The 20,916-nt window shown below is 39.3% G+C and overlaps 1 protein-coding gene and 1 non-coding gene across 2 annotated transcripts in view; both read left to right on the top strand.

Annotated features, from left to right (window-relative positions):
* LRMDA (leucine rich melanocyte differentiation associated) overlaps positions 1–20,916 on the top strand; it is a 1,038,240-nt gene that overhangs the window by 859,294 nt on the left and 158,030 nt on the right. The gene's annotated exons all lie outside the window — the stretch shown is intronic.
* Positions 5,257–5,363, top strand: LOC116858601. The gene has a single exon (XR_004380951.1). It is a non-coding gene; the product is annotated as a U6 spliceosomal RNA (small nuclear RNA).

Genomic DNA, 20,916 nt, shown 5'->3' with positions numbered 1-20,916 from the left:
TGCTGAGCACCGAGCCTGATGTGGGGCTCGATCTCATGACACATGAGACCATGACCTGATCTGAAACCAAGAGTTAGACACTTAACCAACTGAGCCACCTAGCTGCCCCATACAAACATGATATCTTTCTGTGTAGCCATAAAAACATATCTACTCTATATAAATACTGCCTTTCATGCTTATTTTTGGACAAGTAATTTCAAACTACCTAAAACTTGCTCAGTGATGAGCTATAAAAAATTAAATGTGGAAATGTAAATTAAAACCACTAGATACATTTTGTACTTACTGGTTCAGCAAAATTTACAAATCTGGCAGTACCAAGTGCTGGCAAAGCTGTAGAGCAACAGAAACTAGTGAGCTGTTCCGGGGGAAGTATGAATTAGCATATCTACTGTGGAGCAAAATTTGTTATTATCTGTTGGATTGGAATATAGGCAAACCCTAAAATTTAGTAATTTTCTTCCTAGGACACTAACCCAGGACAAACTACTGAACATGTTCAAATCAATATGAACTATATTAACACCATTACCTATAATAGCAAAACAAAAGAAGACAAAAGAGAAAAACTGGAAACAACGCAGATACTTTATTAAATAAAGTTGAGTAATATTCAACATGGATCAGTCCATAAAATAGGGGAGAAGGAAACTCACTGAATGAGATCTATACAAAGTTCAAAAATGCCAATTAAAACAGTATTTTAAAAGGGTCATTTCATAGGTGGCCAAATGAAGGAGAAAACCAAAACTCAAAAGTTCAAGGTTGCATTTACCACTGAGGAGAACAACTGAAGAGGTCTGTTTAATTGTAAGCTTGGTGATTGGTACACAGATATTTTAAAAACTTTGTTCTCAATGCTTTACGTGTGATGTCTATCCCTTTGTAATGAAACAAGCATTGCATGATCATGAAAAGCAAGACAAAGCCAAAATCATAGTTATTTTTAAATTTAATGTAATTTAATTTAATATTTTCAAGATATACTTAAGATTATTCTCCTCTAAAAAAGAAATGTTAATTTTTACAGACTGCTTATCTGACTCAGGATTTTTGCTAGTCAGGTCCCCTTTCCCAGTGATTCCCTGCTGGCTTGCAGTGTTTCACCTGAGCAGAAGACAGTGGGGACTAGGGATAGCATAGAGGAGGGAGGAGGGTCTGGAGCCAGGCTGACATAGCTGGTATAGGGTCATTTGAGTTCCCCAACTTAAGGAGAACAAGCATTATCTTTGGCATAGGACAGAATGTAGTGAACTTCCTCTCTGTCACTCAGCAAATGATTCCCCTGCTGTCTTTGTATATCCCAGTCATGTGGGCTTACAGGGACACTGTATTGTGGTTTTGTGGTGGAGAAGCTATTGCTACCCAATTTTTAATTTCTTGAAACTCACTTTGTAGTGTCATGATTACAAGGCTTAGAAGAAGATAAACTCTGTGTCCATTCCAAGTATAAATGGGCACTTGAGATGAAACCACCTAGTTAATTTCCCCTTGTTGCTGGAGTAGAATCTGAATCCAAACCACAGCACAACCTAGCCCCTAAATCTCTATTAAAAACCACCTCGGGTAGTCTGGCAACACTTTATTTAAAGTCAGCAGAGAATTATAAAGTCAAAAGTGAAAAATGGTACAACAAGAAAGAATCATAAAAAAATACTAGATCAGTTAAATGTAGTCAAAGGCAATTTAGTGTGTTCTGGCACCAGTCCTTATTGATGCAAAGAATGTGATGTGTCAGGAGTCGGCAAGAGCATGTAGCAAAAGCGGAATGAAGGCTGCAGCTCCAGGCTTGGTGCTGGAACAGCCACAGGAGGCTGTGAAGGATGCCTCACCCTCTCACATTTGCACCAGGAATTTCAGGGAGAATATTCTAATTCTCTCAGTCTAGACATCTTTTTTTTTTTTTTTAAATGTAGTATATTTAAAAAATTAGAATGTTTTCTTTCGTGGAGATAATCTAACCTAGGGGCTGTGTAAATTGGGTCAGACCAGGAATGTAGGTATCCCTTACCAGTACTTCTTAGTATCCTTGTCTCTTTGGAGTCACTGCACTGATCTGCTTTTTCATATCTACATTACAAGCTGTCATAGTTTCTGTTCATCTTCTCCAGCTGCTCTAATTAGTACTAGCTAATCCGATTAATACTAACTATAGCTATGATTATTACAACCACTATGTTCTAGTCACTGTGCTATCCTGCATATACATTATCTCACCGGTTCTCACAAAAACCTTGTAAGATAGGTCTTAGCACCATACTGATTTTTACAGATGAGTACAACTAAGGCTCAGAGATTCAGAACTCATTTGAGGTTACACACTGAGTAGCAGAAACAGGACTCACCAAGCCTGACCCCTAAGTGGGTGCTATGCTGGAAGGGTTGCTTCTCTAATCTCATCAGCAGTTGCAGATGGGGACCAATACCTCTAGAGAGCATAGTTGTAATATAGGGTTTTATAGGATAGCATGAAGAGCTTAAGTCAGAGTCAGCCTGTGTTTGAATCCTGGCTTTGCCACTTCCTGGCTTTGTGATCTTGGGTGAGTCACTTGAATATTCTGTCTATCTCTGTAAATTGTATATAATAGCAACACCTTAGTAGCGTTGTTGTAAGGGTCATGTGAGTTGATATAAGGGAAGTGTTTTAGAGAGTTTGTGGCTCATGGTAAATACTATATACATGTTATTGTTGATCCTGCTTCTATTATCGTTATCACTGTTGTTACTATTATTGCTTTTGATGTATATTTATATCTTTTGGAGGCAGGATGCCTTCACTGACAAAAGTAGTTGTGGATGCAGGCATAAAACGGAGCTAAGGGAGGCTAGTGGCAGGCCTGTGGGTTGGATGTTCTCAGCCAAGCCTCTCGGTACCCTTCCAATCCTACTCTGCATGGGGCCATATCTACTTTGGGTATATCCATTTGTCACAAATGAAACAAGTTTAGAAGGTCAGATGAAGAAACCAGATTCCTTGGGTGCTTCCACATACAAAATGAGGTTCTGGGGTAACTGTCTTCCTTTCCAATCTACAAATTCACCTCCAGGAGAGGGAGGGGGGAAGGAAATTTGGAGTCTCTCTTAGGTTCTAGTAGGTCTTATCAGAATCTTGGTTGTAGATTCAGGAGGAACGATTGGTTTAATGTAAATGCTTGAGAGGGTCTGAAAGAGATTAGAGAAACCTATTCCAGAGGATAAAGGCAGGACAGGAGGGAACCATTAATTTCATGGACATTCAATTCCCTAAGAACTTTTTTTGGGGAATGACCAGAAACAAGCCAGGCCATATGTTGTCCATTTGCAATCCTCTGAGCTGAATTTTTTTTTTTCTTCGACAGATCGAGGCCAATGCCATTGCCTCTTTAAAGATGGTTCTTAAACTTGAAAAGGAACTGAAAGGTTGAGACATACATGCAGAGTCAACACAGATGACTTGATGAAAGTAGTCCTGTCAAACACCAGGGCTCTCCCAGTTGTCAGAAATAGTCTGATGACATGTTCGAAACTTCCCAGACTGACTTGCATTTTAGTAAATATGACCAATCAGGGAAGACATAGTTATACTGTGGAGAGTTCTGAGATGTGGAGGGAACAAGTTAATTGTTCAGCCTCAACTGAGACCTATCACTCAAGTCATGAATCACAGTGCACAGCCTACACTGCTCTCCAGATCCAGATGAAGGCTCATTCCAGGTGCTGGCCATTTGTGTTTCCCTCCAACTGGGCTGATTTATGAACCCAGAGATGTTTTCTGGTTTTTCCAAATTCTTTCCCATTACTTTGTAATAAAGGGGACATGTGATTTCTGGTTTTTTGCAGATCCTCAGTTTTAACATCCCTAATACCAAAGATTTTTTCAATTAATTTGTGGCCTGCTTTCTGTGATCTGGAGGGTAGAAATGCTGTTCTGTGTTTCGAGTATCAAAGTTAAGACTCTCTTATTTCTTTCCCCTTTGGCTGGAGTTGACGACGCAAAAGTGCTGCATGAGTCTCTATGCCCACATTCAACATCTCAATGCAAGTGGAGGCTTAGGAAACCTCAGTGACAACAGCTCACTGCAGGTGTTAGTTATCCCCATCCCAGTCCAAGGCAGCTGGTTCAGGGTACAATATCAGGAGGCCTTCCACATTGGGGCCAGGTCTCTGGTGACATTGTAAGCCAATATTGAAGACTTCAAAAGAGAATGTGAGTGTCAGAGAAGGACATTTGTAGTACTGAGGCTGAACTGGGTGCTGCTGAGTGTTACCTGTTTGAAAGGTAAGCCTGATCTGAGCTGATAAGGAGCCATGGATCCCTTGGAGTTTTCCCAAGCGGCAGAAATGTGTTATGGAAAAGTAATTGGAAATTGATATTTGACATGTCTCTTGGTAATTTTTTATTCCTGATAACACCAAAGGGTTTGTCCAGGAGTCACTAGTGACTAATACGTGAAATCCTGCAATCCATTGCTGAAATGCAATCTCTTCTTTGTTGAAAGTAAGCAGCTGCTTTCTGATCCTCTGCTTCCTAACTAGCACTTCAAGTATAGAGACCCATGGGCTTAATTTGGGTGAAATGAGTGGTGAATACAGCCTTTTGATAATTCCTTGAAACAAAGTCATCGCTGGCAATGGAATGCAGTCCTTAAAATGCAACTCAATTTAACAGGTACTTGTTCAGAGCCTGCTCTGGGCTCTATATTGTGTTGTGTGCTGTGGGACATACAAAATAAATATCAAACATGGCCTTTGCCCTTGAAAAACTTCTAGGCTCTTAGGAAGGATGATGTGTTTATGAAACACATTTTACATGGCAAGATAAGATATCATGTATGTGTCAGAGTGAGTGGAACCTGGAATAAGTATAACAGGGAGTCAGAAAAAAGAGAGTAAAACTGGAGCTGTCAGGGAAGCTTTATGGATGAGGTGGGACAAAGATACCAATATCTCAAACCCAGAACTATACCTTAAAGAAATTTCAAGGACCACAGTATCACATTACTTAAAGATTACGGAGTCCCCTTTAGGTGAAAGTAGATTTGTTCAATATGAGAATGGATTAATTTCATTCAATAAATATTTATTGAGTACATCTATGTGCCAACAACTGTATCCAGTGAGGTAAGGGGAGAATAATCCATACAAAAAAACACGTCTGGGTATTCTCAGGTGCTACCCTCTCTTAACATAGATATTTAAAGTTATTTGCCGGTCTGTGTGATTCCAAAACCTGTGATTTTTACCACTTATCATTCTGTCTCTCAAACAGACCTTGTGCTTGCTTTAGCAGCACATATCCTAAAATTGGAACGGTACAGAGAAGATTAGCATGGCTCCTGTGCAAGGATGGCTTGCAAATTTATGAAGTGTTCTATATTTAAAAAAAAAAAAGATGAACTTCTTATTTAGGGTATCTTTGGGTTAAGAAGCTGATCTAATTTTTTGTGTAATGGAGGAATGACATATCCAACCTTTAAGTTATATACAGTGTAAACAGTTGAATGAGTGCTCGTGGTGAAACAAAGACACACTGAGCACTGAATGTCTCAAATTTTTGGGTTAGGGAGTATTTGGAAAGCATTTGAAAAGTCTGTACCTGGCCCAAACTCAGGACCGTAAGAAGAGCCCAAGCTCTCTGAAGATCAAGTTTTTCTTGGAATTTCCATTATTACCCTTGATAGCTACTGTGGAAACCCAGTTAGAAGGGTATTCCATCATTAGAGTTTGAGACAGTCTTTCACTGGGCTCTTTGACATTTGTGAAGTTTGAAATTGGCACCACTCAGATTTATTGGGTAAGCCACTAAAAATTCTACCTTTATTCTTCCTTGCAAACTGGGGAAATCAACTTTTTGTTCACCTCTTTAAGGTACAGGTATAGCCAGTCAATTGCAAATTGTTCTAGAAAGAAAAGAAGTCAGGATGATAATGGTGGTGGCATTGGTGGTCATCATGGACATGGTAGTCATTATTCTAAATATCCATATAACTTTTAACTAAGATAACCACAGAACACTAGTAAACCCTGGAAAGAATCTAAGGTATCAAGCACTGAAGGGCAGAGGTGTCAGAGTTTATTTAGCTAAGCAATACCAGAAGAGGACTAGAAAATCCCCCTTTCTAGCTAGCAATCATTCTCATACCACAATGAGACCCCTGCTTGGTAACCCCTGCATATCTGCCACCCATGTGACTGCTTTTTGAAGCTAATTTAGGTATCAAATTTAAATGGAGTCCTGAGAACACTTTTTTTTTTTTTTTTAAGTCTGGAGGGAGTAGTAGAAGGAAAAGCTACAAGAAATTTGAAATCACTCTTGATTCCTGTCATTTTCCTTAGTATTTAATCATGTTCTTCAGTTGAAAGGTTCTTCTTGGCCTCCTTGGGTAGACACATACACATATGTTCCCTCGTTCATCTGCATGTGTGTGTATATATATTGATATGCATTCCTCTTCATCATCTGTAGGTATTTTACAAATAATAGCTGTGTGTGTGTGTTTTATCATCTTAATTTTTAAATGAACATGACAACTTCAAAATTTTTTGCAGAAATAGTCCTTCAATGGTAAAGAAATTCCAGCATGTAGACTAGGGTCAGCTTTGGGTTACAAAATTCCACAGAGGAGTTGGCATGGGAAGAGTATAAGCACTATTGCTTTAGAATTTTTGTCTTTCCATTTTGGGGTAGAGAAGCAAAGCTGGTAATAAAAACGTTGAGTTAGCGGAGAACTACTGTAGTAAAAGGTCAAATGAGAAAGGTAGAACAAGGTTAAGTGTGCAAGCAATAAAATTAGTAGGAGGTAGATAGAGGCAAGAGGAGGTATAGATATACTTCACCCTTTTCCCCAACTCTCCTCTGTGAGGTCATTAATGGGCTGGGAGTGGGGCTGAGAATATAAAAGGAGTTTGGAATTTTGGGTTGAAACTTTTGTTGTTGATGAAGTAGTTTGGGAAGGTTTCTTCTTGAAAAGATACTTGGGGGATTTTCTGTAGCAAAGGAGATAAGAGTAGAGCTCAGAAGAGAGGAGACAGACCACTTCGAACCTAATCCAACTTCTGGTTTTAGGTGGGGAGATAGTACTACCAGATTTCCATACACCAAGGAGGCTAGTCAGCAGGATCAAAATCTGGCCCAGGTTCCACTTGTCAAGCTATGTGTCTGTAGGTGCATCCTCCCAGTGGGGCATCTTTTTCTAATTTTATTCAGAGCACTATCCAGAATAGCATAGTCTCTGGACAATGGGAATTTTTGGCTTTCCTGTGGGTTGTCCAGTTTTATTCATGTACCTAGGAAAGGAAGCAGAGAATTAGAGGTGCAAATTCCTGAGAAAAACACATTTTAAAGTGCTTTTTCTTAAGTAGGTGAGCATAGACAGTAAGAAAACTGGTGGCTCATGGAGCAGACCAGCTGCAGAGATCACCCTCCCTAGTGGACAGGGCTAGTTTAAAATTTTTTTTTCTCAAAGATTTTATTTATTTATTTGACAGACAAAGATCACAAGCAGGCAAAGAGAGACAGAGAGAGGAGGAGGCAGGCTTCCCACTGAGCAGAGAGCCCGACATGGGGCTCAATCCCAGGACCTTGGGATCATGACCTGAGCCGAAGGCAGAGGCTTTAACCCACTGAGCCACCCACGCGCCACGACAGGGCTAGTTTAAAAGGGAAATGACCAATGGGGTTTTCTATTTCATACTTTTTTTAAAAAGATTTTATTTATTTATTTGATAGACAGAGATCCCAAGTAGGCAGAGAGGCAGATAGAGAGGAGGGGGGTGGAAAGCAGGCTCCCTATTGAGCAGAGAGCTGGACATGGGGCTCGATCCCAGGACCCTGGGATCATGACCTGAGCCGAATGCAGAGGCTTTAACCCACTGAGCCACCCAGGCGCCCCTATTTCACACTTTTAAGGATGGGTCCACAAACCTCAGGGTAAGGACACCTTAATTTCCAGATTCTCTTACCTCTAATTTCCATTTGGAAGTGTTATGAGCAAGCCTAGATTTAGTGGTTCCTCTTTCCTTATCCATAAGCTCCCTGTCATAATTATTGTGCAGGTCCTTATCCTTGGTGTCCTAGTACCAGAAGGAGAAGAGTCTTCTGGAAGAACCTAATGACTTTGAGTAGCTTAGAGGTCATTGTGAAAGCAGGGAAGGCAAGCATGATTGTACTAACTGAAATGTGTACAAAGCCTATTTGACAATAGCTCGGGGACCTCGAAAAATCAGAGACCGCCATCACATATGGAGAGGTCTTCCCATCTTCACCTCGGTGGCTGTTCCTTCTTATTGAAGAATGAAAACAGTAAATGGCCTAAAGCAAGCTAAAAGCAAATCCCTTGACTTTATTCATTTCATGACTATAATACTTGATGGTAATATTAGTAAAGGCCCTGGCAGCCCTCATAGGAGAGATGCCAGAAATGACGCAACTGACTATTCATTCACCTGCTTTAACTTCTTTCAGAAATAACATGATTTATAAAAGAATGCAGAATCATAATTGTCAGCCAAGATGTCATTTTAACTTTAGGATGTCCAGAAACAAAGGGATATTATATCCTTTGTTCTTGGAGCACCACAGATGCCAAATTATGCACAAGGTTCCCTCTTGGCATTGAGTGCTTTGGAGCCTAGAGGCAACCAGTGATTTCAGAAAGATGTTGCCTCTGGTGGTGTCCTCACCTAAATATCTCCCTGGAGCTAGGGGAGGGAGCATGGCCCTCCTAGCTTCTCTGCATTCTAATAGATCAGGAAACAGCAAAAGAGATGGCAATCTTAGAAATGGCCGGTGGCTTGAGGTAAACTATCCTCAGCCTCACTCTAGGGAGCTTGACAAGAGTACCGTTAATGTACTGGAGAAATAATTCATTACATTTCGTTTTGTCTGTACATCAGCATATGCCAACAGATGCTCAGTTCAAAACATGAATAGTTGATTAATATAATATCAGGCATCTGGAACAGAGAGCAGTGGAATTTGGGAGGCTCAGGAAGACTCAAATGTCATCCATTCTAACCACAGCTGTCTGAATGCACATAGTAGGCATTGAAAATATTTGTTGATTAGATTTTCTTTGATTTGAACAACTTGGTTGCTTGGTTTTGAGCCCAGATGTTTGGCATTGAGCCAGGGTTGTGTGCTCTGCATGCTGTCATCAGCCTCACCACCACAGAGATGGTTGGCAGGGGTCAGCATTCTTCCCATCCCCATGGTGAGATCCCTTCTCTCTTCTCTCTCAGAGCATGCATACTGGCTACAGGCCATAGTACAGACTGCAGATGGCCCATTGAGCTGTCCTCTACACCCCCATTTTCCCCAGTGTCCTTGTGGTTGTATTTTATGACAGAGAACCCTGGCGTCTCTGCAAACAGACCACAGCAGGGCTGGTGACAGGTATTTGAGCAGCCATTTATTCATATATTCCATTGGTCATTGCAAAAGTGTTGAGTTAAAGGCCTGTTAGTTCATAGCACTGACCTGAAACCTGAGTAGGAAACATGAGAAAACTGTGGGAAGGGAAGAAGACTAAAATTTGGGTAGGACATTATTTATTTATTAATTTCTAGAGAATAATGGCAAAACAAGTTAAAAAGAAAGGACACCTTCTGATTGCATTAGTGCCAATGCCATGCACAACAGAGGGGAAGGGACACTGTATGGTAGAGTGGATACACCATCCACAGATCTGCCTCATAACTCCAGTATGTGGCTTTAAGCTCAGGCCTCAGTTCCCCACTCTATAAAATAAAGTGAATGTCCCAGGATATTCTTCAGTACTATCTTTCAGTGACATTTTGATCAGGAATTGTGAAATCCTCATTTCCCCATTATTTAATACCCCTCAAATATCTAGAATTACAGATAATCAAGTAGACCCCTAATATTCTAAGGAAACTAGGCATGAGAGGTAGTGAAAGAAGATATACACTATGCGCTAATATTCTGGGAAGAAGACAACAGGCTTTGAAGTGCTGTGAAACCCATTCTTGATAAAAATATAAAGATTTGTTATGGTTGGGAGTGGAGCTCTCCTTCAAAGTGAAATAGTGGCAAGTTGTATCTTTCTTCTTGAAGCACATTCTTGGCTCAGTTATTGGTTCACACAGTGTTGGTATGACAACTTAGTGAATAGGTCTGAGATAGTCTCTGCTGCTGGTGGTAAAAGTAGTCGCTCTTCAACCCATCCAAAAAATTGGGGCTATATTTTTGTGGGTTGTTGAGAAACTGGAGCTTGGATAACCGATCTGTAGTTGAGGCCTGCAAGTAGTAGAGCTAGAAGTCACAATCCTATCTGATTGAAATAGACTCACTATGCAGGGGTTTCCCATCTCTTCAGACCCAGGGGAGGTAGATCAAGTGACTAAAGGCAAAACTCAGAAGTCACTAGAAGGCTCTCACTTCTGCATTGGTAATTTATAGCTTTCCGAGAGGTTTGTAACAATGATTAACCAAGTGGTTTAATCCTCACAGTAATCCTGTGAGGTCACAGTATATCCCTATACTATAATAATCCTATCAAGTCAGAGTTATAGCCCTATGGGACAGGTGGAGAGTTGAGGTCTAAGTATGCTGATGGGGGTTAGCTGTTTCTCACAGGGCATTTTTGATGGATGCTGGAAGAGCCCCCAGCCTGAAGCTCCATGGTACTCTATAGTTTAACTTCATCTATAGGTTAAGGCATTTCTGACTCTGGGTCCCCCTTTTTAAAATGTAGATACCCCTGGGAATGAAATCACATCAAGCTTGCTATCCCTTAAATATTTGCCTGAATGATATTGCAACAAACATTTTTATCTGACCTAGTTGAGTAATGCTAACATGTTAAAATGAGGATAAAATGAAGGGGGTTTGGGATAGATTTGGGGTGGGGAAGTTTGTTTGTAGTCACCACCCTGGTGGGAGTGTAATCATGAGGACCTCAAGACTCCATTCCTGAATGAGGGGAGTCCTTGAGTAGGGGATAGTATACAGGACATGCAGCAAGGACGATAATGAAAACAAAATAACTGTTCATATTTCTAGCTTGCTTGGCCTACCTTTGTTGGACCCACCCCTGGTGAATGGGCCAGGATTGTGATGGATGGGGTCAAATCTATCTGCTGTTATTTGCCAAGTACCTGGCTTTGGGCATTGGTCCATTTCCTGTGTTCTCTTATTCTGCTAACTACTTAAGGCAGCAAAATCATTCCCCTGTTTGACTCCAATATATGCCAGTTGAAACTGAAATCCTCATACCGAGCAAATGTACCAAAGAACACTCTATAAACTTAATGAGGGAGATGAAGAGATATGTGCCAGAAACCTAGAAAATTTAACACTGATGAGGTTATGACTATTATATGTTTAGTTAAATTGTTGACACTGACAGGACATGGCTGAGGAAATCTACCATCCGTTTTCTCCTTGTATCAGTGATAATGGTTCCTTGGTGTGCTCTTCTCAGTTAACAAAAATATTCCTGAAAGTTAAATGCAGGGAGAAGAAGTGACATAAGAAATATTTTTATTATCTCTGCTCTTCTGGGAGTTCCCTCCTAGAACATTATTTAAAACAGGACTTTTCCTGACTGGCAAATGAGTTTGGAGGGAAGGACTCAGAGGTTCAGAGGTGAATGTGGATTGTCCTCAGAGTTGCAGCGTCTCCTAACTCTTGGGCGTGTACACTCGCCCCAGCAAATCCATCTAGCACAGTGCTGTCCTGGCCTTCCAGAAACTCCTCTTCTCTCTTTCACATTTTTGCTTCTCTTAAAAACTGACCAAAGTTCTCTTTTGCCTCATGAATAAAATCTCAATTCCTTTAAGTGCCATTTTAAGACGTAAATGTGATCATGAGTTTTGTAAGCTGCAAAGTACTATATAAATATTAGCTATTGAATTTGGAGTCAGAGCACCTCAGTTTGAGTCTTGTGCTAGTTGAAGACCTTGGAGAGGTCACTTAAACTCTCTGAACCTCAGTTCCTTCATTTATAAAACAAGATTATTATAATAATTAAAGTAATTGAAAGTGACATAGTAATTAGCAAAGAGTAGACACTCAATACCTGTTAATGAAGATGAAAGCAATTTAGTCTAGCACTTAAGAACACTGACTATAGGGACACAAGTCACTTATCCTGTGTCTCTTATTCCCTACTTATAAAATGGGTATATGATGCAAGAGTCAAATGAGTTAATATATTTCAGGAACTTTGAACAGATCCTGGCCTGTATCAATCCTTCTGTAAATGTTAAGGCTCCTATTGCTGCTCTTGTCATTTTTATTATTCAAGGACCTGTCCTGGTTTATCTTTTAAGTTTTATTTGGTTGTCCATCTTAACACATTTTGAAAGAGGTCCTCAACTAGGTCATGAAATCCTTAAGTTGGGGACTGATTCTTACTTACCTATAGCTTCCCTAGGCTTTACCCAATGCATGCAAAATAATTATTTTTGTTATTAAAAAATGTACAAGTCCTTGCTTGCTACCTTTACTCAGCATTGTACTGAAAGTTTTTGCCAATGCAGTGAGACAAGAATAAAAAGAAAGGCAGAAAAGGCAAAAAAGACTGGAAAGGAAGAATAAAAGCTATCTTTATTCATAGATGAAATGATCATCTACTTTGAAAATACTGTGGAATTTATGAAAAGCTACTAGAACTAATAAGTGAATTTAGCAGGTTGCAGGATATAAGAGCAATATACAAATCCATTTTTTTTTAGTTCCTTATCCTCAATGTAGCCAGTATAGCGTAGACCAGTTTAATGGGAGCATAGGATAAAGTGGTAAATAAAACCAGAAAGGCGGGTTCAAACCCAGTTTGACCTGGTAACATGGAATGCTCTTCCTTACTCTTTCTCTCTATCCCCTCCTACTTTTTCTGTCTTTGTCTTTCCTGTTTTCCTTCCTTCCTTTCTCTTTTCATTTGTTCTTTATCCACCCCCTTTTTTCTTATTAGTTTATTGGCATAAACAACTTTTCTCCAAGAAGAAAGTTAGAGTTCGTTTCTTAAAAACAAGTTTTTTTATTCATTGGGTTAAGTAAACAAACTAACCATAGCTTTGTTGCTTTGAGCTTACCGGGTACATTCTATGGAAGGGATTGCTAAAGACAGGGAGTGTGATATCGGCACATAGATACTGGAACTCAGGATATCTGGGTTCAAGTTCTGACCTTCTCTTAGCTAGCTCTATGACATGGGATGGTCACTTCACCTTTTTGAGGCTCACTGGGCTTTGTCTTAAAAAAGGGATAATGTTAACATGACCTTTAAAGAGTTATGGATAGTTCAATCCAACAACACATTTTCAGTTCCTAGGAACAGGATTGGAACATGTAGATGGAGAATGTTTCTCTTCAAGGAATGTTTAGGGAAAATAGGAGTGGAGTAACTCCAATGGCATAAGACAGGCATAAAGTTCTGGCTTAAACTACTGGATTTCACAGATCTTAGCTTTAGTCCAACACATCATCTACGAGATGTTAAATATTTGATTGATGAAGTACTGAAGATTATTTAGAAATACAGGGGAAAAAAACCCACTATTCTGGGGCTTGTGAGGAGTGGGAAATGAAGCCAAGAATGTATCTATAATTTAGGGTAAAGAGCAATAATGAGTTCTCATAAAAATAAATAACCATGATGTTAAATAGACTGCAAATCATTTGCACCTTGAGGCTTTTCTTAGATTTTGTGCCAGTGGGGGGAAAAACATGGAAGGAAAAAAAATGTGATAATTGGCCTTGTGCTTTATGCCAAAAGAGTTACTTGTACACAAGATTTTGTTTTAGTGTAATCAAAGAGCCTCCCTCCCCCGCCACACACACACACTACCACCAAAAATTATTTAAGGGAAGAAAAACAAAATCCATCTAGCTATAAAGAGCCACCAGCCTGGATTTGGAAAAAGTCTTTAATCTACTCTACCTGGGGTCATATTGTTTTATGCTGCTCTTGACTTTATTTCAAAGCTGATGTTGCTATCTAAAAAAAAAAAACTAACAGCTTTAATTATTTCAGTTTTATTCACTGAGAAATATTTCCAATCATGTAAGAGAAATGGTTTCTGGTGTTTGTAAGTGACCTCTTATTCTGTTCTTTAAAGAAAATAGCATATATGTTGGAAGAAGCCCTGAGCAAGGAGTCTGGATGATAAGAGTTCTTAAAGTTAGAGCTGCCAGTCCATGAGCTTTTAGACTTTAGCTAAGTCAAGTCCCAGAATTGATCCTCAGTTTTTCCCTCTGTAAAATGGGAACAGTCGTACCTATCCCGCTACCTCATAGGTTTGGGAAAATCAGCTGAGATGATGGACTTGGAAGTGCCATAAAAATGCAAGACAGCGCTTGCCTTTCTCCTCCTTACAGTAGGGCTCTGGGTCACCCAATGACAGGATCAGCCTCAGGTACTTGACAAGAAGCCAGTGGTACTTTAAATAAAATGTTAGTTGAGTGTTACATGGTAGGATGTAACACAAATTTATTTTTTCCTCACAACTGGCTTTCTAAATTTGCCTCAATAGGAATAGATATTCTGCTTCTGAATAAAATTTCAGTGGGTACCCAGAGCTTGCTACTCACTCTTCAATAATAATAAGTCCTCTGGTCACCTGAGTCTCCAAACAAGTCTTGGTTCAGTTATGAATATGAAAAGTCTCAGGTAAGAATGAAAACTCTGAAATTCATCCATAAGTAATGCATCTTCTGTGTGCTGGGTAGCTTCATCCTTTATTCTTTCATCTTCTCCCCATTCCCACACACCAGGTGAGTTGGGTGGGGAGACAAGAGAGAAGTGGGAGATAGGATCACATTTGCTTGACTGGTGCCCATCTGCTGGCTTGCCCTTCCGGTGGCAGATGTTCAGGTTGGCCCTTCTTGCAGGCTGTTTCATGAGCTTCTGGGGTCCTCTCGTTTGCAGTTCTCTTGATGATAAATCCATCTTCTCAAGCTGTACACTTGTGATTCCTTCTTCACACCCTGGGCATCTGGGGACTTTCTCTGCTGAGGTCTCCTTACCTCCAACAGTGCAGGATCCAAGACTGTCCTAGGGTGCTTTGTCTTGCCCTTGGCCCTCCAAGTGCCCTCCATATCTCCATGGAGTTAGGGGTCTTTGGCTTTCTCATAGTGAGTTGGAGTTAGAGCCTCAAATCAGGCCTCTTTTCTTGAGCCACCTAACAGGCAGCTTCAGACACTTATTAAAGTTCATTTGTTAAAGTTTTCATGTTTAAATCAGAAGTCGGTTCCCTCTGGCCCTGAAAGTGCAAGGGGCACATACCAAGCTACCTAAGTGAGCCACTGAACTCCCTGTCATTTGCTTGACATGAGGGAAGTACCCTTTTCCATGTGGGTAAAACAGTACTGGCAAAAGTTTCAAAAAATTCTTTAAAGAAATTCCTGCTTTCTTGGGGCACCTGGGTGGCTCAGTTGATTAAGCATCTGGCTCTTGATTTCAGGTCAGGTCATGATAGAGACCCATGTCTGGCTCTTCCCTCATCCAGGAGTCTGTTCAAGAGTTCTTTCCCTCTCCCTTTGCCCTCCCCTCTAATTTCTCTCTCTCTCTCTTTCTCTAATATAAATAAATCTTTTTAGAAATCCCCACTTTTCAACTCTGAAGTTTTCTCATAGCCTAGCCAGTATCTTTTTGAGAATACAGAGAGATGTGTTCAGCTAGGGTTTGAAAATCCAGTACTCAGACACCTCTGTTACAAGTCCTATTGGGGTAATCCAGCACCTCGTCTTGGTATATAGGTCTAATTGGTTTCCATTGTCTTGGAACTTCAACTGAACTTAAAACAGAATCCTATTTTAACATACTGTTATATTTATATCAACATATCCCAAACTTTAGTTTGTGGAACATGGCTTCAGAGAAGTGTTTTCTAACTCCTAATGTGCTCATTGCACATGAATCTTCTAAAAAAAAAAAAAATGTAGGGGCACCTGTGGCTCTGTTGGTTAATCGTCTGACTCAGCTCAGGTTATGATCTCAAGGTTGTGAGATCTAGCCCCACACTGGGCTTCAGGCTGGGTGTGAAGCTTGCTTAAGATTCTCTCTCCCTCTCCCTCTGCCCTTCCCCCCCCACTAGCTCCCTCTCTCTAAAATAAATAAAATCTTTAAAAATATGTGGAATCTATAATAAGGAATACTGTTTGACACTTTTCAAACCCAGTGTACCTCAAATATATTTAACTATACAATATTTTAGCAGTGTCTCTGAATTTTGGGAAGTACTGCTCCGGATACGTTAGAGCCCTTTTGATACATGAGCAGGAATAGTCCCTGGTGATGCTTCCACTGAGTTTAGCTAAATATGTTCATACATTCCTCTAAAGTTTCCCCAAATAAACAAGTTTAATTCCTTACTAATAGAAGTGGACTCATTTTCTATGATGAATATTTGTTTTGGAAACAACCAATCAGCCTTGGCTCTATGGGTGGGGGAGCGGGAAGAGTCACTAATAGTCTACTTATAATAAATAACAAAAAAATAAAAAAATAAGACGGTTAAACCCATTAGAATAGAGATTTATTAACATCTTGATATTTGCTTTAGAATTTGAGAGCTTAGCTTTGATGATGTATAAAAGTGAAAGTACAGGGACTTATACTCATCTGCACCAGATTTTGTTCCTCCTATATTTTTTAAAGTCATGATCATCGGTTGTATTGGTTTGAGCCATCCGAATGTCTCCACCTTTGTGTAGGTCCAGTGGTTCAGTTCTCAGATAGACATCTTTTTCTGCACATAACCCATTTTTAAATATGGATCATGATTTCCCAGATAGCTTATTCTATGTCTTGTTTCATCATATCTTGATAAAATGATTGGCTTTATGGTTCTTTTCTGTTTCAAACTTTGTAAGAATTTATGCTGAATAATGTTTGAGTCCTGCTAGCATGAGCAACTGTCCTAGTTTTAGAACCGAGAGTCCCATGTCCCAGAAATTCCATCCCTGGGATACAGAAAATCTTATTTTTTGGTGATAGATGCCAAAGGTTCAGGGACAAGTATAAAACCCATGTGGCAGCCCAAATATAGATGCAGAAAGCAATGCTGTTTGTAGTGCCAAATAGATAAAGCATAGATTATTTATCTTCTTTAGTTGCTGTCACTATGTTTCCCCCTTCTGTTGCCAACCATGATTTGAAGTTCACACTAATGAATCAACCATTGTTGTTTCACACCAATTGATGCAACTTGAGTGTATACTTTAAGTACGTTGTAATTATATGAGTATTCAGTCCATCTATCTTTGACTCTGTTTGTTGATTAATTGTAGTGCTTTGTATCACCACTGCACCAGTTTAAGTTTTGACATTGTACGCATTGTGACTATATTTTCTAAGATTTCAGATAATGAAAATGAAGGTGATTATAGTACCAATGCCAGAATGACCTAGAAACCCCAGAAAAAGAAGGTTAAATGACTGTTAAATAGTGACAGATGGAAGGACTCATACAATTAGATTGGGGAAATCAATAACCAAAGGAGAGCATCTTGCAAAACATGCAGAAAATTGGACATGGTGGAGAAGGAGAAGTGAAAGCACATAGGGAGACTAGATCTCACCATTTTAGAAGGAGACACACAAGAACTTCTAAATTAATCAGAAGTGTTTTTTGTCTCCCAAGAAGATACCAATACTTAGTTGAAAACAGTCTGCTGTATTACCTTGGGTATACCACCCAAATAAATAGCATCATCGTATTGTTTCCTTGAGCTCTCTATGACACCGATTTGAGTTACCTTGCCTGATTTATAAATTTGAGTTAAAATGACCTGGGGAGTAATATTGGGTAACAGATGTGTTGCCCTCTTACAGAATAGAGCTAATTTTGTCAGATCTGACCAACAACCATGCTTTCCTTAACATGTCAAGTGATTCCTTGAGCCACAGCAACACGATAATGTTTCTTCTAAGTCTTCGGCATTTGGACTTGAAAACTGGAGTTTCAGATCATCTTTTTGATTTCTGAAGATTTTCACAAAACTGTAGAAACCATAAAACAGAAGACTGTTGATATCCTAGATAACCTATCCAAGCTAGCCTTTGCTTATTTACCTGCCTTTGAGTGGATTTCGGTAACACCATTCGGTGTTTAAGTTTCTTACCAAACAAATGAAACAGACTCACCTACTGAATATCCTTACACCCTGTTTACAACACTGCTAAAAGGGGGTGTGATTTACTTAACTGTGATATTGAAACTTACAAAATGAAGTTTTCGGTCACTTTTTTTTTTTTCCATTTTTTCTTTTCAGTGTTCCAGCATTCACTGTTTTTGCACCACACCCAGTGCTCCATGCAATATGTGCCCTACATAATACCCATCACCACTTTTAGCTTCCTCAAAACAGAAGCACTTGAGCTTTTTGATTTGATAGAAATGGAAGGAATTAGCCTTTTTAGGTACATGCCTACAAAATGGCTATCAGTATTGAGGGTCTAGAAAAGATCTTAAAGTGTTGTCCTGCTCTAAATCTTATCTTCAAGGAGTGGAGTAAGAAGAATGTACTTCACTAATGGGGAGTACATTGGGAATGCGAATGGAGGACAGACAGTATTACAGTAAAACAGAAATTTATTTGCTGTTTCTCCCAAACTCTTTTGATGATCTATGAAGAGGCCACAAGGAGCCTAAGAAAGAATTATTCCTGAGTTATTTAATGTTCTATGTAGGATGTGACAAAAACTCATACACAAAGGGGGAAAAAAAGACTCATTTTTTTAGAAATAAGCCTGCTTCTCAATGAACAAAAATAGGTCACCAGAGGACAGCCAAGTCAAACAGGACTTTTCTCAATTTCCTTATTTACTAAAATACTGTAATTACTCTGAATCCAACTTTGATTTTACAAGTTGAGAAAACTTTTGAACTCACAAGTTTGAATTACCTCAGTGCTTTAAAATCATTTTCCCTGAGAAAAAGAAGTTGAACTTATGATGACATCCAGTACACTTCATAGCATTTCAAAAACGATGACCAGGTTGGGCACGGAGAGTTTTTGTGATGAATTCACACGTGCAGCAAAGCTGATTGACAGACTTCTGGCCTGTCAGAATTAGGCATGGAGATACAAAGTGAAGGAACAGTTTTTGGAGAGCTGGAAACTGATTCCAGTCTAAAACCCTGCTCTTGCTAGTGAGGAAACAGTGGAGTGTTCCATGATGAGATGCTTTTGTTGATAGGCCGTTTTGTTTAGTGTCACCACATTGGATTGACACCAGAGCAGTGTAATGTGAGCTTGATAAGAGCATAGCCACAAGTCAAATAGAATTTTACGTGTAACTATGTTTAGGTTTACCAACAGGTAAAGGAAGGGCAGTCGAAAGAAGTGTTATTGGGAAAGGAAACAAGAGTAAAAATACCCTAGTGATGTATGGGGGAGAAAAAAATGTTATTTTTTTTTGAAATATACGTAATATCTGTTTCTATTGTATTTTCATTCTCCCTTTAAAAAGTCTCATATTTATGTACTTTAAGAATACAGAGTAGTATAGCCTACAAAAGCTAAATACCTAATAAAAAGTTTTAGAAGAGTTAAAATAAATTTGTATCAGAGGACAGAAACATAATACATGTATTATCTGTTTAGTCAGTCCTACGATTAGTTATAAGTAATTGCCACTGTTAATTAATTCTCCTTTTTGTCTTACAAATAGGATTTATGTAACAGGAAGGTAAATACTCTAGAACAATAAAGAGTTTCAAATAAAACCATTTTCACATTTTTATGTTAAAGTAGTTATATATGTATATAATCATCTAGTATATATTACTTTTGGAGGAAGACATTCTGGTACATGTGCACCCTGGGTCACTTTTCTGAAAAGCTGGTAATCCTGCTTGCCACCAGAATGCTTTTCCTGAGCCTGTCCTGGTTTAAAGCAGGAAAGCAAATCTGATTCTGATTAATTGCTCTTACACAGTACAAGTAGCCCTCACATTGGCTTCTGACTATAAAGGAAATTTTCTTGCCAGTGACTCTCAAACTATTTTACATCCTTTAGGAATTTTTAATGCCATTTTAAAATGTCATTTATTTGAGAGTAGTTGTCTTCATTTTTCTGTTTGTGCTAATTGAAAAGAAAAGGGAAATGTATTAAGTTTTTAATTCTCTAATGAGAACCCGAGTAGAATTGACAATCGTCTATATTTATCAGTAAGGTAATGTGCATCATCTACATGCAACTTCTTGTAAACTTGACTCTGAGTAGTTGGAAAACGAAAGTTTTCTTTTCATCATTGTGCCCCTCACTTACCCTTTCTCAATAACTAGTAAGGAATATCTGTTCCCCTTTCCTTTTTGGTGTTCCAAGCCATCATAATGTGTCCCATCCTTACCATCTACCCCTTCTCGCAGGGAAGACCCACAGTCTGCTTTCCCACCCTCACATCCATGTCGTTGTGCTTAGGACAGAATATCCCCTTTCTCTAACCCTTTGGATCCTGTCCTACTCCTACCTGTTCTTCACGGTCCCATGAAAACCTCTTTTACTTTACAAAACTTTGTCTGGACCATTTTCTAGCTATGTACTTTGATGTCCCACTTGCCTTCGTAGCTACTCAGTTATACTCCTGTAGGATTCTCTAACATTTCAGATGCTTTCTCCTCAGACACATCATGAGATAGATTTCTTGCCTTGTTCTGCCCTTGTATCCCCAAGACCTAGACCGTAGTACAGATCTAGGCAGATTGTAATGGTTCAAGAAAGATGATCAGTTGGTTTATATAAACGGTGCTGCATGCAACATATGACATGGGAGTAGTCAAGTAATAATATCTTCACATAGGGAAACATTGTCCTTAATATTTAACAGGAGTTGAAAGCACAAGGCTTTTTTGAGGTGGAGAAATAGGGGAGGGCAGAAAAAATAATCATAACCTTGATTCCTGGGCTCAGGTTTTAGTTTGCAAAGTAGGCTTACTACTCCTGGGTTGGAACTCTAGACTGT

The sequence above is a fragment of the Lontra canadensis genome, unplaced genomic scaffold (assembly GCF_010015895.1).
Source record: "Lontra canadensis isolate GAN:19392208 unplaced genomic scaffold, GSC_riverotter_1.0 scaffold3, whole genome shotgun sequence".
NCBI classification, from domain to species: Eukaryota; Metazoa; Chordata; class Mammalia; order Carnivora; family Mustelidae; genus Lontra; species Lontra canadensis.
This window is presented reverse-complemented; position numbering and strand designations above follow the sequence as displayed.